The 17,207-nt window shown below is 37.3% G+C and overlaps 1 protein-coding gene and 1 pseudogene across 4 annotated transcripts in view; one reads left to right on the top strand and one right to left on the bottom strand.

Moving 5' to 3' along the window:
* The window catches only part of ADK (adenosine kinase), a 539,838-nt gene that overhangs the window by 375,999 nt on the left and 146,632 nt on the right, over positions 1-17,207 (bottom strand). The window lies entirely within an intron of this gene.
* LOC106801337 (small ribosomal subunit protein uS5 pseudogene) lies at positions 14,450-15,285 on the top strand (annotated as a pseudogene).

Genomic DNA, 17,207 nt, shown 5'->3' on the forward strand with positions numbered 1-17,207 from the left:
CATAGAGTTCATGCTGGCTTCCCACTTGTCTGTAACTCATAACAATCTACACAATGCTTTGGTAAAAAATGTTTTCTTTTTGTTATATGTGACATCAAGATTATTATTTTTTTTATCAGCTGAAGATAATGAGCAAAATGCTTCTATATCCTTTAACATATATTTTACATATGGGCAATAAAATGTATGACAAAACATTCTCCATTTTAAGTTTGTTATTTGGCAGAAAATCTCCCACAGCATTTAACTTATTATTATTATTATTTGCTACAGACTCTTCCTAAAAGAAAGAGGCAGCCCATTTTCTCCAGATGACTCATTAACTAAAGGCACAGTAGAATGAAGTGTTCCAACTTAAAATACCAACGGCTAAATATAACCTCTTCCACAACACTGGAAAATTCAGTGCCTCTCTTTAGTCTATAAGAGCAATCTTAAAGGGTCACCCTAACAAAACACATTTAGCACATTAGGTGATCAGCAAGAAGAAAAATCCGGAACAATGTAAAGTTTTCAAAAAAAGCATTCAGCAAAAATGGGGGAAACTTTGCAAATCACAAAAAAGGAAATTAATTTTTTCTCATTCTTTAGGTAAAACACTTCCCTCTTTCATAAAAGGATTTAACACCTTAGGAAATGAACACTGGTCACAAATACTAAAATTTATCTACTGGTCCCTAGTGTAAGTTGAAAGGTTTTTCAGTCATTAAACAAATGAGAATCTAGTCACAGTTATTTCACTTGAGATTACTCTTTTGAGGAAGAACAGTGAAATACATTGTAAATCTTACAAAAATATTCAACCAAACTATTTTTTCTGGATATTTATCTTGCCTGTAAAATAAAAATGTAAAAATCTTATCTGAAATTACTAGTTAATCAACAGTACCGATAGCTTTTCAAGTAAGCAAGAAGAAAACCTAGCAGGAGACCATTACAAACACAGTAAGTCAAAATAAAAAAAGAGGAAGAAGTATAAAGAGGAAGTCTGACAAATTGAAGATGACTCTCAGAGACAGACAAAGGAAAGAACTGAAGAAAGAAAAAATCTGACAGCTTTTGAGGCCTTAGATTTAGTCATCCCTAAGGGCCCAACTGTTCCCATACTTTTGTGTGCATGCAGTTTAGTGACTTGAGTTGCTAAATTCCTTTTTTAGCCTAAGCTAGTGCTAGTAAGGTTTCTTGTCATATGTAGCCAAGAAACCTAATAGAGTGTAAAAATATTATTTTAAGAAAGAGTAGGGGCCGGCCCCGTGGCTTAGCGGTTAAGTGCACACGCTCCGCTACTGGCGGCCCTGGTTCGGATCCCAGGAGCGCACCGAGGCACTGCTTCTCCAGCCATGCTGAGGCCAAGTCCCACATACAGCAACTAAGAAGGATGTGCAACTATGACATGCAACTATCTCCTGGGGCTTTGGGGGACAAAAAGGAAGAGGATTGGCAATAGATGTTAGCTCAGAGCTGGTCTCCCTCAGCAAAAAGAGGAGGATTGGCATGGATGTTAGCTCAGGGCTGATCTTCCTCACAAAAAAAAAAAAGAAAGAGTAAACTACTAATTGTCAATACGTCCACAGAAATGCATCAATTTCCAGGTGTACCATGACATCATACATTCCAGCCTCTCTCCTTTTTCCACAAAGGAGAATGTTCTTTCCTTTATTTCAGGGGTGGTGGCAGGGAGCTTTTAAAAATCATCAACGTAAGATTCACTATAGGAGATCACTTCAGAGACAACTTTTTTGAAAAGCAGCACCAATTTAAGTATAATGATAGCAACTTCCCTCAAGTACTCACCTCTTTCAAAAATGTAGCATCATTAACAGAAAAATTAGTTGGAAGGAATACAAAATGGTAACAGGAGTATTCTAGTCACGGTGGAATTACTGACGATCTTTATATTTTTCATTTTATTTTTATGTATTTTCCAAATTCTCAACAATCAGAAAGAAACTTTTTTTTTTTTTTTAAAGATTCCCCACGCCCCGCCCCAAAGCCCCAGTAGATAGTTGTATGTCATAGCTGCACATCCTTCTAGTTGCTGTATGTGGGACGCGGCCTCAGCACGGCCGGAGAAGCGGTATGTTGGTGCGCGCCCGGGATCCGAACCCCAGCCAACAGCAGCGGAGCACGCGCACTTAACCACTAAGCCATGGGGCCGGCCCAAAACATTACTTTTTAAATAAGGGTACATTTTATTTTAACCTTCATCATGGTTCAAAGGATATCTTTGCTTAGGCTTAATCTTCACATAGTTTTGAGAAGTGAAATGTTTATTTAGTTCAATTCAACAAATATTTATCAAATATCTACTACGTTTTGTAAAGCAGAGTGTCATAACAAAAATGATATGTAGTTCATGGAAGAAGCCATAAGAAAGACTTCAGTGAATGTATGTTTGCTTATATAGGCTTTGTGTGTATGTGTTTGTGTGTGAGAGCTGTTTGAGTTGCAATCAAGTTTAATCCAGGCTTTATGCCACAACTTTATGGCTCAATTCAACAACGAAGTACGAGCTGCTTCAATTTGATATTTTCATTTCCTACCCACTGACATAATTTTCAAAGTACCCACTCTCCCCTAATCAGTTGCAATACAGGCTTATGAAACATTACTTGCTTTTCATATAAATAATCTCTTAAATAATTTAAGGCAAATAACTTCCATGGATATTAAGAAAGAAACATGAAGTAGCACTGTTACTCATTTTAGATCCTATTTTCTACTATATTCGTTGTCAAGATTCCACTCTACAGGTATGTAAAGAGACACCTGTAACATAGCTTAACTTCACTGCAGTATTTTAATAGTTTGTATATTTTGGCAAAAACCAATGAGACTTTCAGGTAAATGACTCTATAGTGAAGTATATTATGGTCACTTTTGTCTTTAATCACAATACTGATTTACATGATCTCTAGTAAAAGTTTATTTTCAGTGCTGGAGAGTGTGAAAACTGGGAGGTCAGAAGCTGCTGTTAAAACTCAAGAGGTTCAACTAGATGGGCAAGTCCTAGAACTTTCCACCGTGCCCCCTCCTAGGACCCAGAATGTAACGGCCCATGGGTATTTAGTTAAGGCTTGATAAATGAAAAAGGTCTCAATCCCTACAGTTGGCCCAGGTGTTTAAGACGACATTTCAAAAAAACTGGGGGACAATTTAGGAAGCAGCTTACCTAAATGTTTATTCGGAGTCTATTAAGGCCTTAAGGATATCCTACATTATGTTCCATATATTATTATTAATATGCTTTATCTCAGATTGATATAACCACACTCCCAAGCTGAGTATAACCTGAGAAATCATTCTTCTCACTCATTATTTTCCTGAGGAAGATTTGCCCTGAGCTAACATCTGTTGCCAATCTTCCTCTTTTTGTATGTGAGCCACTGCCACAGCATGGCCACTGACGAGTGGTGTAGGTCTACATCCAGGAACTGAACCCAGGCTGCCGAAGTGGAGCGTGCTGAACTTAACCACTAGGCCACCAGGGCTGGCCCTCTCACTCACTTTTAACACTACCAAATCTGTTGATTCCACCTCCCAAATAGCCTTCAGTTCCACCTTTTTCCCCTTTAATCTCATTGCCATATTTCAAGACCTCCTTATTTCTTATTTGGGCTATTCCAACGGTCTAATAAGTCTTCTGTATCTTTTTTTTTTTTTTTTTTTTGAGGGTACATTGGTTTATAACACTATATAAATATCAGGTGTACTGCCTGCAAAAAGATCTTCCTCTAACCCATTCTCCACACTGTTTAATCACTTAGGTCCCTTATTTAAAATCATTCCCATCACCTACTAAAAACAAATCTAAACTTCTTAGGTATATATGTAATACAACCTGGTTTAATGCCTTTATATCTACTAAAATCACTCTCAATTTCCCAACTCAGTCATATTGAGGTGTTCCCATAAAATGCTTTCTCATTTCTCTGCATGTCTTTTGCAAAGACTGTTCACAAGTATAACCACGCCACACTCATACCTTCCTACCTATCACTTCCTTTAACTAACTTCATACTTGTCTTTAAAGACTCCACTTAAGGCATCATCCTCTCTGTGAAGTCTACCTTCACTGTTAAGCCTCCAGTCCTAAACTAGATATCTCTCCTTTATGCTCTCAGAGGTGACTTTTCAAATATTTATCGTAACACTTATCACTTTTTTATTAAATTACTAGCTGTGTGACTACTCGGAATTCTCTGATACTCAGTTTGCTCATCTGTACAGTGATTAATAGTATCTACACTGAAGGACTATTATAAGGATAAGTCCAGGAAGTGCCTAGCACTTAATAAAAGTTCCAGTAAATGATAGATATACTGTGTCGTTAATATTTTTCTCAAAGCAAACACCTTAGCATTCATCTTCCTTATTCCAGCAGCTAATACAGTACTTGGCAAAAAATAAGCTGCCATACATCTGTAAAGTAAATAAATCTATGTTTCAGAAAGATAGCTCCTATAGCACTGCAGAAGATGGAATTGAGGAAGTCCTGCAACAGACCCTTTAGGACCTCAGAAAGAATAAGAGAATCACTTTTAGGGTGTTTTCAAAACCTAATACACACTACACAGAGACCCAGAAGATTTGGCACTTCAATTGAGAATTACTACTGAAGGGAGCTTCTCTTAACTAAGAGGGGGAGGGGATGATTGGATGGGGATTCAATTCCTGATGATAGAAGAGGTGGAAAGAGGGAACTACTGGAAAAACAGACTCAGAGAAGAGAGGGCTACAGTACTTAATTCAAGAGATGATGAATCAGGCAATAACCATGAAAGTAGCAAAGAGGGGTGAGATTTGAGAGCCATTTCAGGCGGTAATAAGAGCTGGTGAACAATCTGATTATGAAGGTTGAAGGAGAAGGATCAAAGATGGCTAGTATGACAAAAGTTAATTGTGATAAAAAGTCAAGAAGCAAGGCACACAATTAAACTGACCCAGGTTCAGAAATTGGCAGGGTCAAAAGGGAGAGAAAATTGAAGGTAATGGTAAAATGTAGTTAAAAAACTGACCATGCCACTCATGCTGGATAAAGAAAATAAAGCAAAAATAGGAAAGAGCTAAACAGGAAGCTTATTCAGACTTTTTTTAAAAGCAGTTCTGGGCAAGGACTAGGTTCAGAATGTGAAAAGAAGGTTGCTGAAGTGGAATGGAGATAAAAGTAGTTATAATAGAGGAGTTTAAGGAAGTATGATAACTGGTGCTAGAAATGTCATCCACATGAGAACATAGAAAATAGAATATTTGTAAAACAGGTACCAAAGTTTTCCAAGAATGTGAAAGGGTCTAAAAAGGTGACACCCTCAAAGCATCCCAACAATCTTTCCTAAGGTTGATCTAGTGTTTGCCTTATTGAGTAAAGAAGTTAAAGCTTGCTTCTGCTTCCTCTAACTTACTGCTATCTTCTGGAATAAGACTTCCCTATTTTCTGGTATTTTTTTCAAAAGACACTTCACAGTTTGTCATGGCTGGAAGAGTACATTCTACATCAGGTGACTTACATATTGTAAAACAAAAATAACAGCAAAAAATCTGATTTTACACTAAATAACATACATTTAATAATCTTATACTAGAAGATATCAATGAACAATTATTCCTTCTACAGGTTCTGGTGAGAATGACTTAAATGAAAACACAAAAAAACCTTCATGTATATATTTGATACAACCGTGAACACTTCTGTAATACTACGTTTTCTAGGAAACTTTAGCTGTTCTCATCACCATACTATATCAATGGTTATTCTTATTACTATGTACAGCTTTAAAAGCAACAAAATAATTTCTTATTAAGTTGGTTAAATCCAACAAAGGAATAAAACTAAATCTTACAACCCTTAAAAGCTTAAGGGAATTATTATAATTTATGGCTATTCATAATATTTCAGTACATTTTAAATGATTCAGCCACAGTGTCTTTTCATAAGTACGTTGGTATCACCATGCAATTTTAATCCATATGCTTAAAGCTCTTTCACAGTTTATAGGAACAAAGCAGTTTTGATTCACAAATAATGCCCTGCAGTCAAATACTCATGAGGTATTAATTTACAACTTCATCTGTGATCAGTTAAACTGCATGTGAAATCTTAAACATCCTTAAAAAGCTCACCACAAATAGTTCAGTAAGACATTTTTGGGTTAACATTACTTTAACAAAAAACATGTAAGATTAAATTCTATTGTAAAATAAAACCAAATGCCACTTGCTTTTAAGGATAAGCCACTAACAAAACAATCTTTTAAACTGTCACCTTTTGCATCTAAAATATTAATTAAAAATGTAACACCAGTATCAAAAACATATGCTTCAAAAGCTTTGGTAGGACAAGTCACAGATAAAAAAGAAAACCAATTTCATGAAGAAAATGTACATATTTCAACAAATAAGATGTTTCTTTAATCAGTCCTAGGAGCCACATTTATTAAAATATCAGGTCAACCTGAATTATACCAAAAAAAAGATTAAAATTACCAGTTTTACAACAACTAAAATGTCAGATCCACATAAGTTACGGGCAAAGACAACAATAATGAAAGAACATGATATAAATTTCCAATTCAGCTTATTTTAGTGAAAAACAATAATCCCTAACGTCTCAGAAACCTGCAGTTTTGAGCTTTAGAATATTTACTTAGGATTTTTTTTTTTAGCTAGCTACAAGTAATAGTTATTTTGATTGGTTTTTTAAGGCAATCAGAGGAATTATTATCTCATATAACAAAATGTCCAGAGCTACAGAAGTTCTAGGATTAATTTATACTCAACACTACCATCACAGGCCTAGGTTCTTTCTATGTTTTCCCTGTGCCATCCTTAATGTGATGACTTTTGTCCCTTAGTGATCCAAAATAGCTGCAAAAGTTGCAAGTATCACTTTACATAATGTCCAAAGACCACAAAAGAGACAGCCCCTTCCTAATGTCTCTTTAACACAAAAAAAGGAAACCTTTCCCAATAAACTTCTTCTCAAGTGTTACTGGCCACTCATTACTAAATTAATCACTGGCAAAGGGAATGAAATAACCACAACTGGCTTAAATTAATTCAGATTCAGCCCGTGAAGGTAAAGAAGAACCCAGCTTCCCACAAAGCATATGGGCATCTAAGTGATAAAAACTAGAGTATCAAATTTTTTGTGTGTGTGTGTGAGGAAGATCAGCCCTAAGCTAACATCCATGCTAATCCACCTCTTTTTTTGCTGAGGAAGACCGGTTCTGAGCTAACATCTACTGCCAATCCTCCTCCTTTTTTTTTCCCTAAAGCCCCAGTAGATAGTCGTATGTCACAGTTGCACATCCTTCTAGTTGTTGTATGTGGGACGCGGCCTCAGCATGGCCGGAGAAGTGGTGCGTCGGTGCACGCACGGGATCCGAACCCGGGCCGCCAGCAGCAGAGTGTGCGCACTTAATCACTAAGCCATGGGGCCGGCCCTAGAGTATCAAATTGACTGTATCAAAAGTGAAGCATCAAATCAATACTATTTTCATACATTCATATAATAATATACACTGGTCATTTTGCCTTTACATGCTTGAAATTAACATTATATATACCAACATGGCAACCCCTTTTGTAATCCTTTATTTTTATTTATTTTTTATTTTTGAAAAATGTTTTTGGTGGGAAGATTGACCCTGAGCTAACATCTATTGCCAATCTTCCTCTTTTGGCTTGAGGAAGACTGTCACTAAGCTAACATCTGTGCCAATCTTCCTCTATTTTGTATGTGGGATGCTGCCACAGCGCGGCTTGATGAGTGGTGTGTAGGTCCGCACTCAGGATCTAAACCTGTGAACCCCAGGCCACCGGAGCAGAACATGTGAACTTAACCACTATGCCACCAGGCCAGCCCCATGTAACCCTTTCTATCTCAATTCTCATAAACTGAATATCTCACTAGAAATCTTAATTATATACAATAATTTTCCATCTAAATTAAGAAAGACAAAATAAGATAAAAGCAGTAATTCAAACTATGTATCAGAAAAAAACAAGGAATTGAATCCATGCATGAACTTCTGATTCCTCCTGAACCCTACTAAAACTACTCTCAAAGACAAAAATAACAGAAAAGCAAACAATGGTGACAAAAATTTGGATACTAGAAAGCAGAGTGAGGAGCAGTGATTAACTCAATAGACCTAAGAAAGTTGAATCCTAAACAGCAGTAGAGAAAGGCCAGAAGAAAGTTGGGAAGCAATCGAATTTACACTGGCATACCCCTAAAACACACCACACTGGTTGGCATTAGGAATCTCGAGAAATGGGAGTAAAGGTAGGGCATAAAAGTTTGTTTAAAAAGCAGCTAGACTTTAAGATCCCATCCTGTACTCTGCACATCTGGGCAAACACCCTTTTTTCTCATCCAAGCAGAAGACTGGAGATCCATCTTCTAGAGAGGGTAAAAAGAGGGCTGGAAAAACATATTAAAAACATAAAGATTAACTGAAAATTGACACAATAAACTTTGGGACCTCCAATTTTCTTCTCCTTCTTGGCTCCAGAAGGCAGGAAGTTGGAAAAGGAACCTTTCTATAATCGAACTAGTCTACAAAACAATCTAATGATATCGACATAGAATTCTGCTACAAGACAGCCTAGCCAGATCATTTAACAATGGCATAAACAGTTGACAACTCCTACCCATGCACAGTTATTGTCTTTCAATTTCCCACTCTTTTTTTTTTTTTTAAAGATTTTATTTATTTATTTTTTCCCCCCAAAGCCCCAGTAGATAGTTGTGTGTCATAGCTGCACCTCCTTCTAGTTGCTGTATGTGGGACGCGGCCTCAGCATGGCCGGAGAAGCAGCGTGTCAGTGCGAGCCCGGGATCCGAACCCGGGTCGCCAGCAGTGGAGCGCGCTCACTTAACCACCAAGCCACGGGGCCGGCCCCTTTTTTTTTTTTTTAAAGATTTTCAATTTCCCACTCTTAAAAATAAGCAAAGAGGCAAGTTATCACCAGACATTTAAAGAAAATTTCTACTGTGAAAGACAGATGCTAAAATAAAAACTAAAAACGACAACTAGGAGAAAATGGAGACATGCATTAGGAAAAAACTTGAAGAAAAAGCCTATCCTATCATTAATATCCTGAGAGAGATCAGAGAAGATACTGCATCCATGAGACAAGAACAGATGCTACTAAAAAATATATATATCAGAATAAGAACCCTCTGAAATTAAAAATATGACAGTAGAAATCAAAATTTCTCAAAAAGTAGAATAAAATTAGAAGAGAAAAGATAATACCGAGGACCAATTCAAGATGTCCAATGTCCAAATAATTAGAGTTCCAAAAAAAAAAAGAGAGAGAGAGAGAGAGAACCAAGGAAACAGGAAGAAATCAAATAAGTGATTCCAGAAAAAGAAAAATAAATGATTCCTGGAAAAACCGATTTCTCAGAACTGAAGGACATGATCCATATCAAAAGAATCCACCACCAATGTGTCCAGCAAAATGGACGAAAAGAGAGTCATGCAAAAACGTTATCAGGACAAAGAGCCTAAAGGCTTTTGTAGGAAAAAACAAATGTTTCAAAGGATCAAGAATCAGAACGGCATCAGATTTCACTGCAGCAACACTGAAAGCTAGAAGACAATGGAGCATTGCCTGGAAAATACAAAGGCAATTTTGACGAAAAACAAAAATGAAACACACTACTGAGACTTAGAATAGCTTTGCACCAAAAATGTCTGCTTTATGTAAGCTGGTTTTACAACAGCCAGTACCCCAAGTGAAAAGTAAGATCACTCAAATCTGAGCAACTCTAAATACTTCAATTCTATAGAGAACAAGAAAAATGGAGTTGTGGCTTAATTCAGGATGCTCCCAACTCTCACTTTGAGACTCCTGGGGGGCCGGCCCAGTGGCGCAAGTGGTTAAGTGCGCGCACTCCGCTGCGGCAGCCCAGGGTTCGCCGGTTCAGATCCCGGGCACATACCGACGCTTGTCAAGCCATGCTGTGGCAGCATCCCATATAAAGTGGAGGAAGATGGGCATGGATGTTAGCCTAGGGCCAGTCTTCCTCAGCAAAAAAAAAAAAAAAAAAAAAAGAGGAGGATTGGCAGATGTTAGCTCAGGGTCGATCTTCCTCACAAAAAAAAAAAAAAGAAAGAAACTTCTGACTAGAACCTCTAATGATCATGGAACACTTCCTTTCTCCTACTGGAATCAAGCAAAATCAAAGATAATGAAAATAACATTTTTTTATTTTCAGTAAAATTTTGTTGTTAGTGCCATTGAGCTGATTCCACCTAGTGACCTTGCATACAGCAGAGTGGAACCCTGTCAGTCTTTTTGCACCATCTTCTTATCTTCCAGTGCTCTATCAGACAATGCTCTGCTGCTATTCATAGGATTTTCACAGCAAATTTTTTTTCAGAAGTGGGTGGCCAGGTCCTTCTTTCTAGTCTGTCTTAGTCTGGCAGCTCCGCTGAAACCTGTCCACCGTGGGTGACCCTTCTGGTATTTGAAATACCGGTGGTGTAGCTTTCAGCATACAGCAACATGCAGCTGCCACAATATGACAACCGACGATGGGTGGTGTGGTTCCCTGACAAGGAAATAACCACTAGACTACCATGGCTGGCTCCAGTAAAATTGGGAGACAAATATAGTCAGTAGATATTGCAAATTTAAAAGCAAAAGATGGAGTAATCAATGATGGTATGAAATAACTATAAGTGTAGACTGTAAGCTCTGTCAAAAGTAGCTGCCACACAATAGGAAGAAAAGTACAGAGTGCGGCAAGAGGGTTCAACAGTGGAAATTCACTAGAAAGAGTCTGCAAAAACATACTTTTTGAAGGTAAAAGGAGTACCATGAAATGTATAATTATATCACTAATTTTCCTTAGAAATAAGAAAGTCCACTATCATCACTAACATTTAACATCATAATAGCCAACACCATTAAACAAAATAAAGGAAACTGGAGGTATAAATATTGGGAATCAAGAGGTAAATATATTACTATTTGAAGCTTTTATTATTGCATAGCTAAAAAAATTTCCAAAAAATATTAACAGAAAACTTAAAAACAAGAAGAGAAGGTGGTTACGGTAGACGGGTAAAAAAAATTAACATAGAAAAGTCAGTAACTTTCATTTATATAAACCAAAATTGGTTTTAAAAGATCTTGATTGGGGCCCACCCAGTGGTGTAGCAGTTAGGTTTGCGAGTTTCACTTCGGCAGCCCGGGGTTCACCGGTTTGGATCCTGGGCACGGACCTACTCACCACCCAGCAAGCCATGCTGAGGCGGCGTCCCACATAGAAGAACTAGAAGGACCTATAACTAGGATATACAACTATGTACCGGGGCCTTGGAGAGAAACAAGAAAAGAAAAGAAAAGAGGAAGATTGGCAACAGATGTTAGCTCAGGGTCTATCTTCCTCAAAAAAACAAACAAACAAACAAACAGATAAAAGACCTTGATTCACACAACCAATAAAAAAGGTAAACTTTAAGAACGTATAATACCTATAAGAAAATAAATGTAAAACACTTCTAAAGTCATTAACAGAAGACTTGAAGCAATGAAAGGACAAACCATATACTCTTATGTAGGAAGACTCAATTTACCTTCAGTTAATTTCTAACTTTAATGTAATAACCACATCGAAAGCAACAGATTTCAGGTTTTTTTGTTTTCGTTTTTGTTTTCTGTGGGATGAGTGGTGCAGATGAGACAATAGGATAAAATGTTGAAAAATAAACAAATAAAGATAAACTGGGAAGCTCAAAAAACCTTAAAGATATGAGGAAGAATAGCCCAATTAGGAATAAAATTATTATAATGCTTCAATAATTAAACTGGCACACAAATAAAAAGCCATACCAATGGAATATGAGAGAAAGTCCAAAAGCAAACCAGAATAAACATGGAAATTTAGATATGACAGTAGCACATGGGTAAAGTGACATCTCAAAATAATGAGGAAGAGATGAAAGAGTCAGTAAATAGTATGGAACAACTGAATAATCAACACTAAAAAATAAAGTAGGATCTACATCCCATACTGTGTATGAGGATAAATTATAAATGGATCAAATCTTTAAATTTAAAAGTTTTAAAAGAAATAATTAATGAATCCCATTATGTAACAATAAAAATGAAATTAGCAAAAAGAACGCAAATTATAATCTCATAAAAGTGTTTGCAACTCATATCAGAGAAAAAGGGCTTATGTTCCTAACATATAAAGAGCTCCCAGAAATCACTAAAAAGAGCAAAAAATCCCCAAAAAAGGAAGTGTGGTACAGAGGATAAGGTATGAACAGACATTTCACAGAAAAAGAAAAGCAAATTTTTTTTAAATAAGATCCTCAACTTAACTCATTAAAAAAATATATAGACAAATTAGAGGTAGGCTGACACACCATTATTTAGTGATCAAGCTGGCAAAAAAAGAAAAATCACAAGTTTAACAACTCTGTTGGTAAAGCTCTGGGTAAAAGGCACTCAATTTTTTTTAAATGTCAAGAAAGGAGAGAAAAAAAGGACAAAAAAAAAGCACAATGATGCTAAAAGGGAAAGATTTTAATATTACATAATAAAAATCCAACTAATAGTTGTTATAGAAGATACATTAAAAGCATAAGGACATCTAATGCTCTAAAGTGAAAGGACGAAAAAGATATACCGGTCAAAGGTTAACAAAAAGAAAGAAGATTAGCTGTAATTATTATCAGATAGACTTCTAAAAAAGATATTAATTAGGATAGAAAGAGTCACTACATAATGATTTTTTTCAAGTTCAGTACCCCAAGAAGACAGTAATTCTAAAAGCATGTGCATCTAATAGTCTCAAAATATATTAAGCAAAAATAAATAAATCTGAAAAAGAAACAAATCTAGCATCACAGTATATTTCTACACACCTCTTTCCATTATTGACCAGTCAGGCATATAAATAAACAAAAAATTATATGCAAGAAATAACAATTAACAAGCCAGATCATGAGTGATCACATGATGACATATGGAATATACAGAATTCTTCATCCAACAATTAGAGAATGTATATTCTTATCAAGTACACATAAAATATTACAAAAGCAACCCCATACTGGGACATAAGACAAATTCAAAAATTTTCAAGAACTTGTTCTCTACAATGTGCAATTAAATTAAAAAAACAGACAACTTTTTTTAAAAGCCCATATTTCAAATTTTAAAACAATTCCAAAATAATTTCAAAAAGAAATCTTAAAGGACATTTAAAAATACTTAGAAATGAATGATAATTAAAACACTCTCTCAAAATCTGAATGATACAACACAGAAGGTCTTTTGAGAAAGATGTATAGCATTAATTGCAAATCTTAGAAAAGAAAAAAAGCTGTAAATTAATGAGCTAAGTGTTCATATTAAGATATCAGAAAGGGAACAATAGATAAACCCAAAGAAAGCAAAAGGAAGGAAATAAGAGCAAAAATTCAATGAAACAGAAAGCAAAGATACAACAGAGAGCAACTTAAAAAAACACACATAAATAACTGCATATACATACAGCAGAGATTAAATAGATAAAAGACCCCTGACAACAGCAAGTAAGCAAATGGGGACCTCAGTTCTACAACTCCAGCTAACTGAATTCAGCCAACAACTTGAAAGAGCATGGAAGCGTTCATCCGTAGAGGCCCCAGAGAGAAATGCAGTCCTGCCAACATTTTGATTTCAGCCTTGTGAAACCTGAAGCAGAGAACCAGCTGAGCGAGACACACTGTACTGACTTCTGACTTACAGAACTATGAGATAATAAATGGGTGTTATTTTAAGCTGCTAAATTTGTGTCAATTTGTACGGCAGCAACAGAAAACTAATACACCTTCTTTGCTCGACAGTTAAGTGCTGCTCCCTAGCCTCTACTGTTCCAGGATTCTGTCACCCCTCTTGCTACTAGAGTCCACTTTTACAAAAGTATCTTCTACATCAGTCCCCACCTACCGTAAACAGCCACTCTTGAGGCTTCTCTATGATGCTGGTGCTCCCTTCATTATTGCATTTCCTTATTTAATTAATGATAAACAGAGTGTCTTTCCTGTCTTATACGGTAGATCCATTCTAGCATGCTCACTTCTCTGAGGCTTTTGATCCCTTGCTCCACTGTCTGCCATGCAGCTCTGACACCTCTACTTCATTTAATATGGGCCATCACTTTTTCCAAGCTTCCAAGAGCCACTGCAGCAGCATATTAGCACCAGCTCCAGTGGCCTTTGTCAGAGTGTTAATTGCTGTGTCATTGGAGAATGCTACCTAATCATCAGAGCTTTGGCTTTAATGTTGACCAAAATCAAAGGTTCACAATATTTAGTTTAATCCCAAATCCAAAAAAAATCAAAAGCCTTTCCTTCTTAAGTGCTGGATGAGAAAGACCTGTATTTTTCAATCTATCTTTAAGAATATGGCTTCTTCTCTGAAAAAACACCAAATGGCAGATGGCGCTGGTGCCACAGGAGGGCCTGGAGGCCCCAGAGGCCCTGGAATGGGGAGGACGCAAGCAGCTTCTGTGGAGGCTTCCTCAGGGGTGGCTGGAACCAGTGTCACTGCCGAGGATAAGGAGTGGATCCCCATCACCAAGCTGGGCCACCTGGTCAAGGACATGAAGATCAAGTCCCTGGAGGAAATCTCTCTCTTCTTCCTGCCCAACAAGGAATCTGAGGTCATTGACTTTTTCCTGGGGGCATCCCTCAAGGACAAGGTTTTGAAGATTGTGCCGATGTAAAAGTGGACCGGTGCTGGCCAGGAACCCAGGTTCAAAGCATTTGTTGCCATCGGGGATTACAGTGGACATGTCAGTCTCAGTGTTAAGTGCCCCCAAGGAGGTAGCCACTGCTATCCATAGGGCCATCAACCTGGCAAAGCTCTCCATTGTCCCCATGTGGCGCGGCTACTGGGGGAACAAGATTGGCAAGCCCCATGCCGTCCCTTGCAAGGTGACCAGCACTGTGCTCTGTGGTGGTGCGTATCACTCCTGTCCCCAGGGGTACTGGCAACATCTCAGCCCCTGTACCCAAGAAGCTGCCGCTGATGGCTGGTATCGACAACTACTACTCAGTCAGGGGCTGCACTGCCACCCTGGGCAACTTTGCCAAGGCCACTTTTGATGCCAACTCCAAGACTTACAGCTATCTCACTCTCAGCAAATTGTGGAAAAAGGCCATATTCACCAAGTTTCCCTATCAGGAATTCACTGACCATCTTGTAAATACCCACACCAGAGTCTCTATGCAGAGGACTCAGGCTCCAGCTGTGGCCACCACATAGTTTTTTACAAGAAAAACAAAGTGAATTAAGCCTGTTTAAAAAAAAAAAAAAAGAAAAGAATATGGGAAAAGCTCTAGACCTTCTCAGAATAATGCACATCCACAAAAAAAATTTGCATGGATTTTACGAAAGATTCAAGGCCAACGTGAAGCCCATACACATCCATGTCACGATCTAGATTCCCTAAAAACAGACACTGAGCTAGTCTGGGATACATGATGTTTATTAGGGATCAATCACTGTGAAAGGAAGAGGAGAAAAGCAGGATTGGAAAAAGCAGGAAGTCAAATTATGATATAGGCCTCACAAAGCCTCAGGCAACCTGGGATGGCTCTCTGGAGGTACATTACCTGTCAGAGTTGTCTCAGGTATAAACAAAATGGCTGGGCCTTTACACTTCTATCTTGATCAGTTGAAAGATGAGAGCTGCCCTGGGAATGGTGGGACCTTAGGCAAGGAGACTCTCTGCAGCAGAGGCAGACCTTGAAGGAGCTGACAGCGGAAGGCTTTCTGATTACCTTCTTCCCCACGGTTGGGCTGCAATTCCTCCTTGAAGGAGGATCTGGGCTGCACAACTCCATGTCTACCACACCTTCACTTAGGAACCCATTTCATCCATTCTAAAAATCCTCTTCTCTCTTGTACTTTCTACTTCTCCTCTTTTCTATTTTTAATTATACCAGTGTGTTTTCTTAAGGCAAAAGCCCAAGCATTTGTAGCAGAGAGGACCTGCACTGTAAAGATCTCACAAGAGTTACACTACAGGCCCCAGGCAGATGGCAGTTGGCTATGGGTAGAAGGAGCCCCACTCAGAGACAACAGGAAGCCCTACTGACCTAAGTTCATTTGTAAATTGCTGGCTAAGGCTATAAATGAAATAACTAATTACATAGGAATAACTGACAAAATGAATAACTGACAAAATGATCTAACAGCAAACCTCTGTAAGTAGAAGACTTTTCACCACACTCAACTGGAACTAAACATGGGATAGCTTATAATTTATCCATCACAACAAAGAGCAGTAAAATATCAATATTTGGGGGTTAGAAAATTAAGCATTGTATTATAAATAAACTTTATTATAAATAAACTATCTTCTAATTATAATCAGAATTAGAAAATAAGGCATATTTTTAATTTTTTCATCATACACTATTTAAGTATAACCTTCCTTCATACAACAATTCTTAAGTTCTTACTGTGTGCCAGCCACTTCCTAGGAGCTGGATATAGAAGTCAACAGGACAAACTCCTGCCTTCAAGGAGCTTACATTCTAGTTAGGAGAGACAGATAATAAACAAGGAAACAAATAAACAGATATCTATAAGTGCTATGAGAAGTGTCATTTGAACTGAGAACTGAAAGAAGTCCAAAAGAGCCACAAGGAAGAGCATCCCAGAGAAAAGAAACAACATATATAAAGGTCCCAAGGTAGGAATGAGCACCTGTTCAAGAAACAAAACAAAGATCAGTATCATTGAAGCATGTGAGCAAGAGTCCTCTTACAGGAGGTAAGAGTTATACTCAAAATGTCAATGTCAGGATCAATTATCCTTCCTCCTACTTCATCTGTTGTTTATTGTTAGAAAATTATGTAAATGCTTGAGACTGAGAGCTGATAAGCAAACACTCTCAGATCTTGCCAGTAACTAATGCTGCTTCCTATCATTTGTTCTACTCTCCTTATATTATAAAAAAATCTACATTTTCATAGAAATTGAAAAGAAGAAACAGAAAGGAGGAATGAAAAAATTTCTCATATCCCTTACAAGGAAAACTAATTTTATATGTAATGCAAAAGATATTAGCAACACTTCCCCTTTATGCAAATATCTACATATATTTTGACTGAGTCACATTAAAGACAGTAAACAAATCATCTACACATCAAAACACAAGTGTATTCTGAATAATTAAG

The sequence above is a fragment of the Ceratotherium simum genome, chromosome 6 (assembly GCF_057802395.1).
Source record: "Ceratotherium simum simum isolate JZ-2026a chromosome 6, ASM5780239v1, whole genome shotgun sequence".
In the NCBI taxonomy this organism is placed as follows: Eukaryota; Metazoa; Chordata; class Mammalia; order Perissodactyla; family Rhinocerotidae; genus Ceratotherium; species Ceratotherium simum.